The 17,588-nt window shown below is 40.5% G+C and overlaps 1 protein-coding gene across 1 annotated transcript in view; it reads left to right on the forward strand.

Moving 5' to 3' along the window:
• Positions 1 to 541: 541 nt before the first annotated feature.
• The window catches only part of LOC124711682 (fatty acyl-CoA reductase wat-like), a 184,704-nt gene continuing 167,657 nt past the window's right edge, over positions 542 to 17,588 (forward strand). The window contains exon 1 of the mRNA XM_047241881.1: positions 542 to 556. The gene's annotated coding sequence lies outside the window, so the exon portion shown is untranslated. The remainder of the gene's footprint in view (positions 557 to 17,588) is intronic.

Genomic DNA, 17,588 nt, shown 5'->3' on the forward strand with positions numbered 1-17,588 from the left:
GAGTGTAAAAATCGTAGAGGGAGACCAAGAGAGGAATACACTAAGCAGATTCAGAAGGATGTAGGTTGCAGTAGGTACTGGGAGATGAAAAAGCTTGCACAGGATAGAGTAGCATGGAGAGCTGCATCAAACCAGTCTCAGGACTGAAGACCACAACAACAAAAACATGACTCGATTATTTTTATTTCGGTAAAAAGTAAAGGTAGCTCAAGATCTCTTTGGCGCCCCCTCCTTGAGGTTTTTCTGTATCCGCGACTGATCCATGAAGGTGAACATGTAGATGTATCACATACATAGTTCGAAGCAGGAACACTCTTGTGAGATGAGTGAGCTGCGAACACTGCGGTGAGCAGGTGTGAGGCAGGTGGTGTTGTAGCTTCTCGTGAAGAGGTGCTGGCGGCTACAGACAGTCGGTGTTGAGCGACGAGAGTGCTCGGGTGAGAAAGGGGGGGGGGGGAGGGGAGGGGAGAGAGGAGACGGAGATGGCGTGACTATATAGGAGCTGCGAGGCCGCGGCAGACATTTCGACGTCGGCAGTTTGCAGCTCGTCGTTAAGGTAAGCTTCACTTATCTACTGTGCACAGCCAGCAAAACTACTGCTTCTCCTAATGCGTTGGCGTCAGGCGGAGTCAGGATGCAAGGTCAGCCAAGGACCTCGGTTCCTGCCCTAAAGACCGCCATGTCGACGGAATGTTAACGACAAGTGGCGCTTTTTCCTCTTTTCAACTTCTGGAAAAGGCAAAAATTATAGAACGGTCGGCTCGGGGCTTGAATTCACGCTCTTTACGAAAATGCCTGGGTCTTTTTCCAACTGCACTTCCTCGCTGTCTATTTAAACGACTTTCTAATGAACCAAACTGCTATTTTTTCTTGTACGCCACAGTGCACGCTAATTCTATAAAATGCATTCCATATGTGTAGCTGATAGAAGAAACGTGTTTAGGTTAAATAAGCAAACTATTTACGTCAGGAGACTAACAAAAAGTTCCAAGGAAGTCAGTATGCATTACACTCGTGTAGTTCCGAGAATTACGGGTTAATCCTTTCTTTATCATTTCCTATTGGTTTATTGCTTCGCTTTTCTAATTATCGTACCTAAGTGTCCTTATACAAGGTGAACACGAACACCACCGACATTAGTTTGTTGTTTATTCAGGAATATTTTCTGACAAGCTAGTGCGTGACCTCTAACGCTCAGAACGGTGCTAAAATATGCTTAGAATGTAAATCGCCGATCCCAGAAACAGTGGTATGAGCCATTCGCGTACGAAACTTGGCGTCTTAGCACGGGAGGCATTTGAATGATCTCCTATTCAAGGTGTAAGAGTGCAAACTGCGGTAGCATGAAGAAACAAAATATCGATATGACAGGACCAAAAAGACACCTATTTCCATGTCGTGACTTATGCTATATTTCCCTCTGCCTCAAATAATTGCAATTTCTGAACAGCAAAGTTTTCCTACTGACCTGATAGCGCTGCATAGTTACACTGTCCTCAAGGTGCATTTGATGGATTTCAATGCTGTGGGCAAACAGAGTGGAACACAACAATGTGCACACCTGAGTAAAGCTATTTTCTCACATTGAACATCACTTTTGCATTCGAGCAGTCCAATATCAGAGGCCGCACTAATTACACTACGGTGTTGGTATGTCGGTGTCGTAATCTGTCTTTTGCCCAGCATAGGCTTGTACACGGTGTGTTTTTTAAAGTAAGTACCGTTTTGAAATAAAAACAAAACAAGTAGATTTTTCTCAGCAGTTTTATTTTTACATGAATGCCTGCACTTTAATCCAATTGTCTAGATAATTCCCACCAATATTAAGGCACTTATTGTATCGTACAACCAGCTTCGGATACCACCCTCGTAGATATCTGCCGCCTGAGAGTAAATTTCGGCAATTTAAATGTTCTGTAACAATTGCATAAAGCCCACTTCTTGACGTTTATGAGCCATGGGATGGTACGGAAATGGGCGAGAGCTTTTAAAGAAGGCCGTACAAACGTACATGATGAGGAATTATTGACGATTTGCTGCAGAAAGTTGATGAAAAAGTGAGAGAGAACAGGCACTTTACGATTTCGACTTCATTTGATAAGTTTCCTGAAGTATCAAGAAGTGTGCTTCGTGAATGTTTAAATTATTGTAAGTTAGACGGCACATTTATAGGAAGATGGTATTCGAAGCTGGTGTTGTACTACACTGTAAGTGTCTTAATATTGGTGGGAATTACGTAGAGACGTTGATTAAAGTACAGGATTTCATGTAAAAATAAAATTGCCAAGAAAAATCTACTTGATTTATTTTTATTAACAAAGAGTACTTAAAAAACAGCCTTGTGCTTCGGCGCAGGAAGTTGCTTGTATGCCTCAGGGTGAACTCAGATGCTGAAATACCGGCATTAGCTAAAGAAGTATACATTGTAAGTGACGACATTGAAATATGTGCATTTTTGGTCCTATTACATCAATATTTTGTTTCCACGCGTTGCCCAAGTTCCTCTCATGGACGTTGCATAAGGGATCAGTCAGATGCCTCACTTGGTAAGACGCGCAGTTTGGTATACGAGTGAATCATACCACTGTCCCAGGACGAGGAATTTATATTCTAAACACATTTTCGTGGTTTCTGATCGTTCGGAGGTGATGTATTTCCATTGTGTGTATTTTGGTACACAGGATATGTGGTCTCCAGTGGACATTTACGTAACATAAAGCTGTAGATGTCGACGTTGTGCGCTGTCTGTTTCGTTTGGAATCGAACTTGTTCTATTCACGATGTACACCTCGTATATGCGTTTACTGAATGCAATGGCACAGCGGTACGACGACGCTGTGTTGGGTATTTTCTCGCAGCGACGGCGACCGCACCACAGTTTCGCCTGAGGGCTGCAGTCAGTGGAAAAACTGGATTGGAAAGGGCTAACTCTGCGTTTTGTGCTGTACGTTTGGGTGACTGCAAGCATTTTCACTATTGTGAAGAAATCTTCACCAAAACGAAAGTAACAAGATGAACAAATTTTAATTACGCTATTACCTGTGCTGAGGCTGCGAACCTCCCGGGAACATTACACGCAAATACTCAGAAAATATCTCCGAAATTTTTCCGTGGAGTTGGGTTTCATCCTGTACCTATCTTTCTTGTCTGTGCTGCAAATAGATCCAATTGTTTTTCGGCAGTCACTCCATTTCGAAATGTATCGAGAAACGATGTCTGATTCGCAATTGCGGTGTGATACTTGTCTTAATCGAAATCTTGTAGTTAGTGAGTCTTTATTTGTAAAAGTATGGGAAACTACCGAATTCTTAGGGGAAGGTTGCTATGAACGGCCATCTAGAGAAAATGCGTAGTGATATTGTCGGATACTACAGTAAATATTTTATTTTTAGTGTAGCTCGAACCTTATCTTTTGCACTATAGTAGACACAGAGATCATAAATATTCACTGTTAATGAAATATTTGAAAAATAAAAACATGTTCTCCCACTCAAGGCAACTGGTTTCTTTCGTTGGGCCAGGCAGTTTCCGTGAATGGGCCAACACAAATATGGTTCAAATGGCTCTGAGCACTATGGGACTTAACACCAAAGGTCATCAGTCCCCTAGAACTTAGAACTACTTAAACCTAACTAACCTAAGACACCACACACATCCATACCCGAGGCAGGATTCGAACCTGCGACCCTAGCAATGGGCCAACTGTAATAGCAGTTGTATAGTATACACATCTAACTAAGCCTCCATACATTTTTATTTTAGGAAGTTTTTTGGCATCTGAAACCGAATAACATGTATTTGAAACGTAAGTGGCTAAAAGTAGAAATGTCGCCTTCGAATGTAAAAAAAGACGCATTTGACTGACGATCAGCACATTCACAAACTATTAGAAAATGTATAACGAAAACCAGTACTTAAATTTTGTTCATAGTGACCTACTTACGCCTAAGATCACTTAACATTCGAGGTGGCTCATTCAAGGCAACTCGAGCTGCATCGCTAAACAGTACCTAGTCTCCGTCTATAAATTTATATTGTGAATATGACAAAATGATTTGAACTGCTCATACCTATCAATGACTGCTGCAGAAATTTAATCAATATTCCCATATCCGTAAGATGTTTCAGTCACAAATACTAGTCAGTTGCAAGAACACAGTGAAAAACCTCCCCTTTTTTCACTGTTGCTATGTGCCTTCGTGGAACAACTCACGTCTGAGATGGCGAACCTTTGGCAACACAGGTTACGCTTAATGACGGTAATATCCCCCTAATGTCAATATCCACAGCGAAACCGAGACGGTCCATCGAATGTTAGCAGCCTTCCCCTACATTGGTTATTCATTGATTTGTAATATTTTTTCGTCAAAAGTGCATCAGTATATTATCTACTCCACACAAACGACAATATGGTGTGTGGCGGAGGGTACGATGTGCACCACTGGCATCCCGCTCCTCCATTTTCCTGTTCAGGTATCTAATGGTACCAGCAAGAAGACCTCGTGTGAAGCCGAATTTCTGCAATTGCATTGTCTTTTCTAGAAATATAGGGGGAAAATATATTAGTTGATTCTTCTACGAATATAGCCTCTCTGAGTTTTAACAGCACACTGGAGTGTGATATACAGGTATAATGCCTCTCTTGTTGCTTCGGCCACTGGAGTTCCATGAGCATCTCAGTGCCGCTTTCGTGGTTACTAAATGAGCTTGTGCCAAAACACGCTACTCCTATTTGGATTTTCTCTGTTTTCTTGATCAACCATATCTGGTAACGATCCCAGAGAGAATCAGCAGTCAGGTATCGGTCGCACAGCCTTTTTTATTTATTTTTTTTCTTTCTTTCTTCTTCGTAAGCTACCTCCTTTCTGGCTGGACATGCAATGAATCTGAATCTAGCCCTTTCCTACGATTAATTTATATCGTTAACGTCGATATGCAGCAGTATTTTAGAACATATATTGTGTTCGAACATTATGAATAACCTCGAAGAAAACGGTCTATTGACACACAGCCGACACGGGTTTAGAAAACTTCGTTCCTGTGAAACACATGAAGTGCTGAGTGCTATTGACAAGGGATTTCAGATCGATTCCGTATTTCTGGATTTCCGGAAGGCTTTTGACACTGTACCACACAAGCGGCTCGTGAAATTGCGTGCTTATGGAATATCGTCTCAGTTATGTGACTCGATTTGTGATTTCCTGTCAGAGAGGTCACAGTTCGTAGTAATTGACGGAAAGTCATCGAGTAAAACAGAAGTGATTTCTGGCGTTCCCCAAGATAGTGTTATAGGCCCTTTGCTGTTCCTTATCTATACAAACGATCTGGGAGACAATCTGAGCAGCCTTCTTCGCTTGTTTGCAGATGATGCTGTCTTTTATCGACTAATAAAGTCAACAGAAGATCAAAACAAATTGCAAAACGATTTAGAAGAAACATCGGATTGGTAAGAAAAGTGGCAGTTGACCCTAAATAACGAAATGTGTGAGGTCATCCACATGAGTACTAAAAGGAACTCGTTAAACTTCGGTTACACGATAAATCAGTCTAATCTAAAAGCCGTAAATTCAACTAAATACCTAGCTATTACAATTACAAACAACTTAAATTGGAAGGAACACATAGAAAATGTTGTGGGGAAGGCGAACCAAAGACTGCGTTTTATTGGCAGGACACTTAGAAAATGTAACAGACCTACTAAAGAGGCGACTGCCTACACTATGCTTGTCCGTCCTTTTTTACAATACTGCTGCGCAGTGTGGGATCCTTAGCAGATAGGACTGACGGAGTACATCGAAAATGTTCAAAGAAAGGCAGCACGTTTTGTATTATCGCGAAATATGGGAGAGAGTATCACAGAAATGATACAGAATTTGGGCTGGAAGTCATTAAAAGAAAGGCGTTTTTCGTTGCGACGGAATCTTCTCACAAAATTCCAATCACCTACTTTCTCCTCCGAATGCGAAAATATTTTGTTCACACCGACCTACATAGGGAGGAACGACCACCACGATAACATAAGGGAAATCAGAGCTCGTACGAAAAGATATAGGTGTTCATTCTTTCCGCGCGCTATACGAGATTGGAATAATAGAGAATTGTGAAGGTGGTTCGATGAACCCTCTGCCAGGCACTTAAATATGATTTGCAGAGTATCCATGTAGGTGTAGATATAGATGTAGAATTTTCAACACTCGTTCCACTTTAAATCGCTCCGTAGATATATACACCCAGATATTTAATGGGTGTGACTTTTTACAGTTGCGGCGATCGTTTAATCACATAGTAACGGGTCCTTCCACCTGTTTTTATGCACTGCGTTACTTTTTTTTGTGTTGCATCGTAGCTGTTAATTATTGGGCAAAGCGTAGATCCTTTTATGATACTAGCCGACCACTATATTACTGCACTTGGCTTCTCGAAGCCGTTACCGGAAACATGCTGTGACTTTGAAGGAAACAAGTACAATGGTGACGAAGAAAAACAAATGGCATTGTGAATGCTTTCGGGGCAGCTATGCATACACTATTAAGTAGCTCAGCGTGTCCACGTGAAATATCGCGATAAGAACTCACAATAAGCCGATCCAGGCGTTCTCTTTTCCGGTGCAATAATATTATATCGACTAACAGTTCGACATTCTGCAGCTCCACTGTATAGGAAAGCATCATCAGCGAACAGCCTTACGGAGTTTTTGACGTTATCCACTGCGACATTTAAATATGATTTTTTTCTGGGTTGGTGGTGTTCACAGGTGCAGCTCCTTTTACGAAAGTCATTTTGGAAAACACCCCTAAATCTGTGGATTGCATCTCTTTATTGTGCGATTTCGAGATGAGAGATTGTCATTGCGCCCTGAATAATACGGCAAACAACAGACTTAATTAAGTTTAGTTTCAGTATTTTTCACAACCAGAACACGATCTCGTAGACTGAAACTGGTCGCACAATAAAGAGATTCGCTTGGCACCTTTGGCGTGATAGCCAACATCGAGACAAGTCTGTTGCAGTCAGTATTATTCAGCGACTGATGATGATCTTGTACACCGAAACGTAGCACAGTTGCTACATGAGACACAACACACGGAAGACAAAAACGTTTCTCGCTGTCGTGTTTACATGTCAATACCTGAAGCTGTTTCATTAGACGGGTCAATATCGTTTTTACAAAACTGCCTCTTAAAAACGACTGTTCCGGTTTCTGATTTAGTCAGCACAATGGGTGCTACTCTTCAGTAAAATATCGGAGGTAGACAACATCACGCTCAGTCTAACATTTCTACTCCTCCTTCATTGCTCAAGAAACCACACCCCCCCAGATTAGCCAATAATTTAAAAAAATCCGTAATTTGATAACCCAAGGACATTTTGAAAACGGTAGTGCGTTTACATGGGAGAGAAAATCGGTTGCGAAGAAGAAATCAGGCATCTAGAACCGCATTTCCAGAATCTATGTTATTTACATAATCAGCCAGAAGCGATATTAGGACATTGGTTTATGAGATCAGGTTCTAAGAGACTCATGTAAACGTAATGACTGATGAGGCTGTCTTACCAACGGTCGATGTGTTTTGCTGCAAGATCTTTATAACACATTTTCTTCCCTCACCTCTTCTGAGCCCTCCAACTGGATTATAAATCTGAGAGTATTTTCGTTTCGTCTTTTTAACTACAAGAAAATGCCTGTTTTTTGGTGAGAAATTAAGTGTTAAATGAAGAACTCACAATCTTCTTCGAATTTCAATTAATCTAAACACATAACTGATTTAATTTTTGCAGCCATCGCCAGATCTTAAAAAGAACACTGGCGCACTGGACGCTTAGTCGTGAAATCAAGGATTGTGGATTCTTCAGTTTGTTTAGACCTCAAGATCACCAGTCTTCTCCAAGGCCTAAGTGATATCATTTAAAAATAGGGTGCATCATTCATGCATCTCCACTTGCTTTCTTTACACTCTCAGAGTAAATATTAACTTTTGTTACTTTTTGTAATTTATTTTCACAACAGTTAACAGTCAGCAAACAAAAACTATTTCAGAGGCTATAGCAGCCAAACTCTTATTATTCCGGCAGCAATTTATGTTTTGCTCATTATTACAGTGTAATTATTTTCGATAATAAGTTTTTGTTTTACTCAATAACTTATATTTAAAACTTCCTTCTAACATACATTCTAAAAATTTCAACCACAATAATAAGCTTTGCTGAGACGCTGACTTATGCTGTTTTAAACTATACAATTTCCTGACAGTTGAAATTTGTGTGGTTGTAACCAACATGCAATAACTTGAAAATACTTCAGTTCCAAGGTTTCATAGCTATGAAAAAAACGAGTAACGAACACTGCCTAAATTCCTCTCCTGGATAGTTTATGTTTATGTGAATTACCGACAGGTAACGGCAGTTATAAGAGTCGAGGGGCATGAAAAGGAAGCAGCGGTTGGGAAGGGAGTGAGACAGGGTTGTAGCCTGTCTCCAATGGTATTCAATCTGTATATTGAGCAAGCAGTAAAGGAAACAAAAGAAAAATACGGGGTAGGTATTAAAATCAATGGAGAATAAATAAAAGCTTTAAGGTTCGCCGATGGCATTGTAATTCTGTCAGAGACAGCAAAGGACTTGGAAGAGCAGTTGAACGGAATGGACAGTGTCTTGAAAGGAGGATACAAGATGAACATCAACAAAAGCAAAACGAGGAAAATGGAATGTAGTCGAATTAAGTCGGGTGATGCTGAGGGAAATAGATTAGGAAATGAGACACTTAAAGTAGTAAAAGAGTTTTACTATTTGGGGAGCAAAATAACTGCTGATGGTCGAAGTAGAGAGGATATAAAATGTAGACTGGCAATGGCAAGGAAACCGTTTCTGAAGAAGAGAAATTTGTTAACATCGAGTATAGATTTAAGTCTCAGGAAGTCGTTTCTGGAAATATTTGTATGGAGTGCAGCCATGTATGGAAGTGAAACATGGACGATAAATAGTTTGGGCAAGAGGAGAATGGAAGCTTTCGAAATGTGGTGCTACAGAAGAATGTTGAAGATTAGATGGGTATATCACATAACTAATGAGGAGGTATTGAATAGAATTGGGGAGAAGAGGAGTTTGTGGCACAACTTGACAAGAACAAGGGACCGGTTGGTAGGACATGTTCTGAGGCATCGAGGGATCACAAATTTAGCATTGGAGGGCAGAGTGGAGGGTAAAAATCGTAGAGGGAGACCAAGAGATGAATACACTAAGCAGATTCAGAAGGATGTAGGTTGCAGTAAGTACTGGGAGATGAAGAAGCTTGCACAGGATAGAGTAGCATGGAGAGCTGCATCAAACCATTCTCAGGACTGAAGACAACAACAACAACAACAACCGACAGGTAGAAGGAAACCTGTGTTAATTGAGTTATTAAGTAAAATTACGTTAGCATAAACAGTATGAAATAGTAGAGTGTATAACACAGATCCAAGAAATAAAACGGATTGTTAACTTTTATGCATAAATTTTAGTAGTTGCAACCAGTTCTCGACATGTAATTGACGCATAGCATTCTGGATGATGAACTGCACTTACCATCGGTGGATTATAATTTGTTGAGTTTTGATAGAAGCCTTTATGATGTCTCTGGTCCCAATTCCCTATAAAAATCGCTGGCAGAAATTATTATTTTTATATGAACAAAAATTGTTTCAGCGTTTTACTAGATGAATGCCACTAACGGCAAAGGTACTGACCGAAATTCCCAAAGGAATGAACAGTGAACTTAAAAACATTATGGAGTCGGAACATTGTACAGTGTTTTATTTATAAAATAACCCTTTTTCAGCTTCAGATACGTTTCTAAGCCAATATTTACCAGCGCAACGCGTTTCTGCTATTGCGTAACTGCTTTTTAGACATTAACTGTTAATTAACACTTTCTTCTGAAGTTCAGAGGAATTACCTGTTGGACGTGAGGAGAGGTTATGTCTCAAAATATTGTTACCCTTCTCTAGAATATTAACTGCTGTTACTGGACACAGTTCTCTGTATCGTATTATTTGATTAATCCCAAAAATAATTTTATTTCCATATAGTGGATATTATCCTTATCTGTCACAATATAGCACAAAAGCAGGCGAGACACTGTTAATTCACCATTTTTCGTACAGGCATTTGCAGTGAAGTGTCTAGAGCATGTCATATATTCTTCAACAGCTAAGATAACACGGACTCTTTGGTTACAGAAAGGTTTGTACAAGTAAATTTAGATCACTGCAAATGCTGTACCGTATAATGTTTAGCAACCCTTTAATCAACGACAATTTAATAGTTTTAAATTTTTTGATGTGCCAAGTAATATTTACCTGTGTTACTAAGGGAGTACTCAGGAACCTGGAACACGCTACCATTTGCAGGTTGCCTATCTAACGCCTACCAGGGGCAACAAAAAATTTGACTTTCAATATTTCGCGTAATTATTGGCGGAATTTTAAAATTTAAAATGCTTACGTAACGTTTCAGCAAGTGGTATAATTTAAGGTGAACGTTTAACACATTAAGACATGTAATACACTTAGAAAATGAACGTTTCTCATGAGGAAGCTTAACTGAGAGCGCGCAAATGCGTAAACTATTAGAGAACCAGGGGATCCTTGCTAAAGTTCAGAAATTTTATAGTTTTACATAATGGCAGTATTTGAAATAAGTGTAGTCGTTGATATACGGGTAGCTATGAGAATACAGGGAAATCTTTAATAATGAGCAGAACGACGTGAAATAATAATCATGAATTCATGATTTATCCTTGTATATACATTTACTTGTACATAATTTTGAACAAAATTCTTTGCAGAGCATTATAATACCGCGGTGTAAACAATATTTGGAGTAAGAACGTCATTATCATGTACTTCCTGTTTTTTATTTGCTTTAAGCGATACAAAAAATATTATTTGTTTTACTCGTATTTATCCTTGAATACGCTACATGCAACTGTCCGTGAATAAAGACGGGATTTGGTAAATACAATCCTGCTCTTTCGAGCGTTGGTCCCTGCGACATGTTTATAGTACTCGCAAGCCAACTATCTTCTTGTTAACTGAAAAGCCATGCTTGGATCAGATGGCGTTAAGTTTATCCGTGGTATTATAACAGTTTTGCCGGTGTCAATCAGCTGAGCATTAATTGTAAACATGGGACCCACGCAAAACCTTTGCACTTTTATAACTGTAAATAATCACAGTATTTGGGATAAGCGTAATCGTTGGGATAAGGGTAATTAGTGGCAGTGAAAAAAATATTTGTCGTTTCGGCCAATATATTCATTTAGAGAAGTTAACTTGTACGATGGTCAGAGATAATGGACTACCGAAGTGCTCTCGGTTATTATCTATGATCATGCTGTATACAAAATATCCAGTTAATAGCTACATTAAAACAATTAAAGTTGTATTTGTAATAACATGAAATGAGAGAGTCTTATTCGTTATAAATAAGTTAGCTTCATAAAATACGGTATAAAGCTGGGCATCCATGAAGCCTGTTTTAAATAGTGAGAACTGCGCTAGTTACTTATTTCCTGTGTTTAGCACAACGCGTTCCGAGAATTTATTCAGATTTTCAAGTGCATTTGTGTACATGAATATTTCTCGAGTTTGCAAGTGTGATTTTCTGCCTCTCTTGCGTCTTTTTGAAGTTAATCTGCAAGTATTTCCCTAAGGATGTTTACTCTTAATGTAGAGATACGTTTATAATTAGGTTCAAAACTGTACGACACAAGTTCAAGGTGCACCGCACAGAATGACCAGTAACTTTGTCGTGATGCAATTGCCTGCCACAGTGTCTCTCACAGGCCGAGCGCCTCACAATGTCCATTGTAGTTAGTGGATGCACAAGTCATTATTCGTCTGACCCTACGTGGCTTAATATACGAAGGCTCAATACTGACACGAAGACAATTTGTGATAGAATGACGAGCAGAAACATTACAATCAGCTTCTCCGTAGCATGTTCGTCCACCTTTGGAAAGCAAAACAGTAGGGATACGGCATAGATTCCCCTAAGCCCTTGGCATCTTTGCGGAGGTATGTCGCACCGAATCTCTATGCACGGGCCCACATCTACCATCTATATCCATACTCTGCAAACCACTCCGAAGTGCATGGCAGAGTGCACTTTCCATTGTACCAGTTATTAGGACATCTTCCCGTTACATTCTCGAATAGAGTGGAGAGGGGTAATGGAGGAGGGAGGTGGGGAGGGGGGACCACGGATAGGAATGAGTGTCTGCAGTGAGGTGACAAAAGTCATGGGATATTAATATGCATATATAGGGTAAGGTCAGGTAAATCCGACCGAGTGCGTAAACCCGACCGCCCTCTATTTGTGAGAAACGGCAAAGCGGAGCGATTTCGCATTAGTGTTACCATATAGAGGATATGAAATAACGAAAATGTCACCTTGACAGCTTTGCCGCATTTGACATTTGGCACCCAAAAGACAACAAGTGTGTTTTCGATTGTTTCAATTTAGTTTTTGTGCAAATTGCATCATTAGATTTACCTTATTAAATAAAACGGTTGCAAAATAAACGGTACGTGATTTTGTAGTGCATTTAGTGACCTATTCAGTGTATGTATCGTTTTTGTTGGAAATTTCGTGTAAATTGTTTCTATGTGTATTAAATGAAAAATGGCATGGTGGGGTAAATCCGACCGCTAAATGGTGGGGTAAATCCGACCGCATATTTTTTATCGTTTATATGTATGGAATTATTTGCTTATGGAACAAAGTGAATTTTTGTTTATTTTTAGGAAAATGGTACGAAATTACAAACGATAAACGACAAAACGCAATCAAAACGATATTCGCCGAGCAGTTGCTGCAATGCAATTGGGAATATCTTAACGAGCTGTCGCTAGTGATTTTAACATTCCGAGATCGACATTGCTGTTGCACCGCCGAGCAATGAAATCATCTTTTTTCAATTAAAATTTTCACTCATTTAACTTTCAATACATTTATTACTATACACTTTGTTCATTTATGTAAAAAACATAATTGCTTATAATTGTTTTCCAAAAAAGTTTATTAAGAACTACTTCTGTGCAAAATCAGCCAAACAAATAAGGGGGTTGGATTTACCCCACCATTTTTGCAAATGGCAAAAACGGGCGTTTCTTAAAATACGGATATCTCAAAAACTATTGATGGCTTAACAAAAATATTTTGCAAACAGTTGCTCCATTATATTACCTGTAATTTAGCGTATATAACGTTTAGATCCGACCTCGGATAAGCGTTTTATAGCCACAAGAAATTACTAGGTCGGATTTACCTCATTTTACCCTACAAAGGACGGTAATGTCGCGTACAGAAGGTACCATAATAGGACAGTTTACTAGCGGTACTCAAGAGATTCATGTGAATAATGAATAAGTGTCCGACGTGGCTGTGGCCGCACGATAGGAATTACCAGGCTTTGAATCTGGAATGATAGTTGGAGCTAGACGCATGGAACATTCCATTTCGGAAATCGTTAGGGAATTCAATATCCCGGTACCCACAGTGACAAAAGTGTGCCGAGAATACCAAATTTCATGTATTACCTCTCAAAAAGGACGACGCAGTGGCCGTCGACCTTCACTTAATGACCGAGAGCAGGAGCGTTTTCCTAGAGTTGACAGTGCTAACAGACATAACCGCAGAAATCAATGTGGGACGTATGACGGACGTATTCGTCAGGACAGTGCGGCGAACTTTGGCTTTAATGGGCTGTGGCAGGAAATGACCAATGCAAGTGCCTTTGCTAATAGCGTGACATCACCTGCAGTGTATCTCCTGGGTTCGCCGGCCATGGGTGGCCGAGCGGTTCTAGGCGCTTCAGTTTGGAACCGCGCAACCGTACGGTCGCAGGTTCCAATCCTGCCTCGGGCCTGGATGTGTGTGATGTCCTTAGCTTAGTTAGGTTTAAGTAGTTCTAATTTCTAGGGGACTGATGACCTGAGATGTTAAGTCCCATAGTGCTCAGAGCCTTTTTTCTCCTGGGCTTGTGGCCACATCGATGGGACACTAGATGACCGGAAAACCGTGGCCTTGTCAGATGAGTCGCAATTTCAGCGGTAAGAGCTGATGGTAGGGTTCGTGTGTGGCGCAGCCCCACGAAGCCATGAGCCCCAGTTGTCAACAAGACTTCTGCAAGCTGATGGTGGTTCCTAATGACGTGGGGTGTGATTACGTAGAATGAACTGCGCCCTCTGGTCCAACGAGAGGACTGGAAACTGCAGCCATTCTTAAACATGATGAAATTTTTATGGATGATAATGCGCTATGTCACCGGGCTACATTTTTCGCGATTGGTTTGAAGAACATTCTGGACAATTCAAGCGAACGATTTTTGGCTTTCCAGATCGCTTTCCCGACTTGAATCCGATATAACATTTATGCGACGTAATCCAGAAGTCAGTTCGTGCACAAAATCAAGCAGCGGCAGCAATTTCACACGGCCATAGAGGCATTATTGCTCAATATTTCTGCAAACGACTTTCAAAGACTTGTTGAGTCCGTGCCAAATCGAGCTGTTGTACTATGTCGGGCAAAAGGAGGTCAGGTACGATACTGGGAGGCTCCCCATGACTTTCGAAGCATCGGTGTAAACGCCTCTGTGCCCTGTGTAATTAAACTAATCTTGTTCTCGTGAGACTTATGGGAGCAATAATACAGAGTTGAAGTATATTACTAGGCTCTTCGTTTGAAGCTGACTATTCATCTCTGTGAATCTCTCCCACGGCTCACACAAACCCACGACCATATACCTTCAATATCCCCTGTCCGTCGTATCTAGTACGGATCTCACAAACTTGGTAAGTATTATAGGATGAGCGTTCGCCATTGTAGACTGATTATATTTGTCTATTATTATACCAATCAAACGAAGTCTGCCACCAGCTTCATCTACTAATGATCTGTGTGATCGTCCCATTTCAGATCCCAACGAACTGGAACGCCCAGGTATTTGCATGACTTTATCGATTTCAGCTGTGACTCGTTGATATTGTGATCGCAGGATATGAAGTTTTCTCACTGTGCGAAGGGGACAGTTTCACATTTCTGAACATTTAAAGCAAGCTGCTAATATTTTCACCACTTCGCAATCTTATCAAGATCTGCCTGAACACTAGTGCAGCTTCTTTCAGACATTACTTCATTATAAATAAGTGCATCGTCTACATAAACTCTGTAGCTGAGAGGTCAGCGCGACAGAATGTCAATCCTAAGGGCCCGGGTTAGATTCCCAGATGGGTCGGAGATTTTCTCCTCGCAGGGACTGGGTGTTGTGTTGTCCTAATCATCATCATTTCGTCCCCGTCGAAGCGCAAGTGCCGACCGCTGTGGCCGAGCGGTTCTACGCCCTTCAGTCCGGAATCGCGCTGCTGCTACGGTCGCAGGTTCGAATCCTGCCTCGGGCATGGATGTTCGTGATGTCCTTAGGTTAGTTAGGATTAAATAATTCTAAGTCTAGGGGACTGATGACCTCAGATGTTAAGTCCCATAGTTCTTAGAGCATTTGAACCATTTTTTGAAGCGCAGTTCGCCGAAGCGCCGTCAAATCGAAAGACATGAACCCGGCTAACGGTCTACCAGACGGGAGGCCCTTGTCACACGAGTCTGAGATCACTGTTAATATTTTCTGCAAGGTCATTAATGTACAATATGAACAGCAAGAGTATTAGCACACTTCCCTGGGACACTTCGGAAGTTGCTTCTACATCTGCCTGTGACTCTCCATCCAAGATAACATAATGCGTCCTTTCTATCAAAAAAAAATCCTCAATAAGATAACAAATTTCGCTTGATACCCTACATGAATTCTTTACGGAATTCAAGAAATATTACAACCGTCTGATTGCAGTGATCCATAACTTTCAGGTCACAGTGGCGAGGCGTGAGATATTCGTAACAATCACTTTTACAAAATTGTTAAACGTTACAGTATCGTAGTAATTATTATTATTGTCGTCATTATAATGTTATTGTTTGCTATCTTCCAAGTAATTATTGTTGTTGTAATTATTATTATTATTATTATTATTATTATTGTCATTGCTGTTAGTGTTTCCGATTATCCATTACTGAGACGTATCACGCCCTAGTACTTATCTGAATAGTGTCGTATGCCGTATATTAAAGTAAAAGGTCCAACCTTATAAAGATGAGGGCTACTGAGCGATACTGGATACTCGAAAAATAACTGTTATTGTCGCAGTACCGTCCTTAGTCGAGGGAATCGAAATGTCCCCCGTAGGATGTTTTCAAGGAATTAAATGTAACCTCAGGGTAGTTATTTGTATATTGGCTACACTTTTCACAATTCATGACTGAAAGAAACTCCAAATTATCCAAGTCAGCATACCTCTCAGTTAATTGACGCAAGATAGTATCAACCGTTTCACAAAACAGTGCGGTACGATGTTTCTCTGTCAATCACGCTATCCCGTTGCTTGTTTCTTGGAGGCTCACTGGCGCTTTCTTCTGGCTCGGTTTTAGATCACACTTCTTCAAATTTACCGTGAAGTTCCTGTAACTTAGCCTGAAACTGGTCACCTTTCTTCAAACAGTAACGTCAGAGAGTTACTTTGCAGTGTTTTGAAAAGCGATGTTGATTTGGGAACAACATAGTAGAACATATTAAGCAAGAAACTGAAACTAAATTGCGTAAGTGTCATGTAAAAGCCTTCGGCACATGTCGTGTTTCACTGTCCCACGCATTAGGACCACACTGCATACACTTGGAAAGGTCTCAGAATTCAGTCTTATAGTTCGCCACCAGCTCAATAAATCTGCTGTTATAAAAATCTGGTGTTGGATATGGAAGGAAAACGTCGTTTGATGATATTGATCCGAAGTGTTGGATCTCAGAGCCGGCCGAAGTGGCCGTGCGGTTAAAGGCGCTGCAGTCTGGAACCGCAAGACCGCTGGGGCATGGATGTTTGGGATGTCCTTAGGTTAGTTAGGTTTAACTAGTTCTAAGTTCTAGGGGACTAATGACCTCAGCAGTTGAGTCCCATAGTGCTCAGAGCCATTTGAACCATTTTTGGATCTCAGAAATCCCTGATACAGTTCACCGGAGGATAATATACAACGCAGAACAGTTACAACTTGGGACTGGCTTGAAACACCTATCGTTTCACCCATAATAACCGCAACAAAAGGCGTTTCTTTTAGTTCTTTCGGAATTTCTGTACGAATGACTTCAGCAATGGATTCGATAAGGTCATTCTGTATGCCACTTGAGGTACCTCGAAAACCAATTGAAGTCTGCAAGTAATTTGACAAACTTTCATCTTTTTGTGCCATTAGAATAATGTGACAGTTCAACACAATTGCCCCGACTATCACTGTCCTCTGGTGCACTACTGAAAGGAAGCCCTTGTGCAGCTAGGAAACATGTAACATCTATCAAAAAGCAGCAATGTATCTATTTTTCTTTACTTGTACGTTATGCGCCTGACCATTTAATATCAAGGCCTTGTTAAAACAAAAATCTATACTTGTACAGCCAAATTTAATGAGTATCAATGCAGATGTAATATGGTCCTTGGAATTTGCTTGCTGTT

The sequence above is a fragment of the Schistocerca piceifrons genome, chromosome 8, assembly GCF_021461385.2.
Source record: "Schistocerca piceifrons isolate TAMUIC-IGC-003096 chromosome 8, iqSchPice1.1, whole genome shotgun sequence".
Taxonomy (NCBI): domain Eukaryota; kingdom Metazoa; phylum Arthropoda; class Insecta; order Orthoptera; family Acrididae; genus Schistocerca; species Schistocerca piceifrons.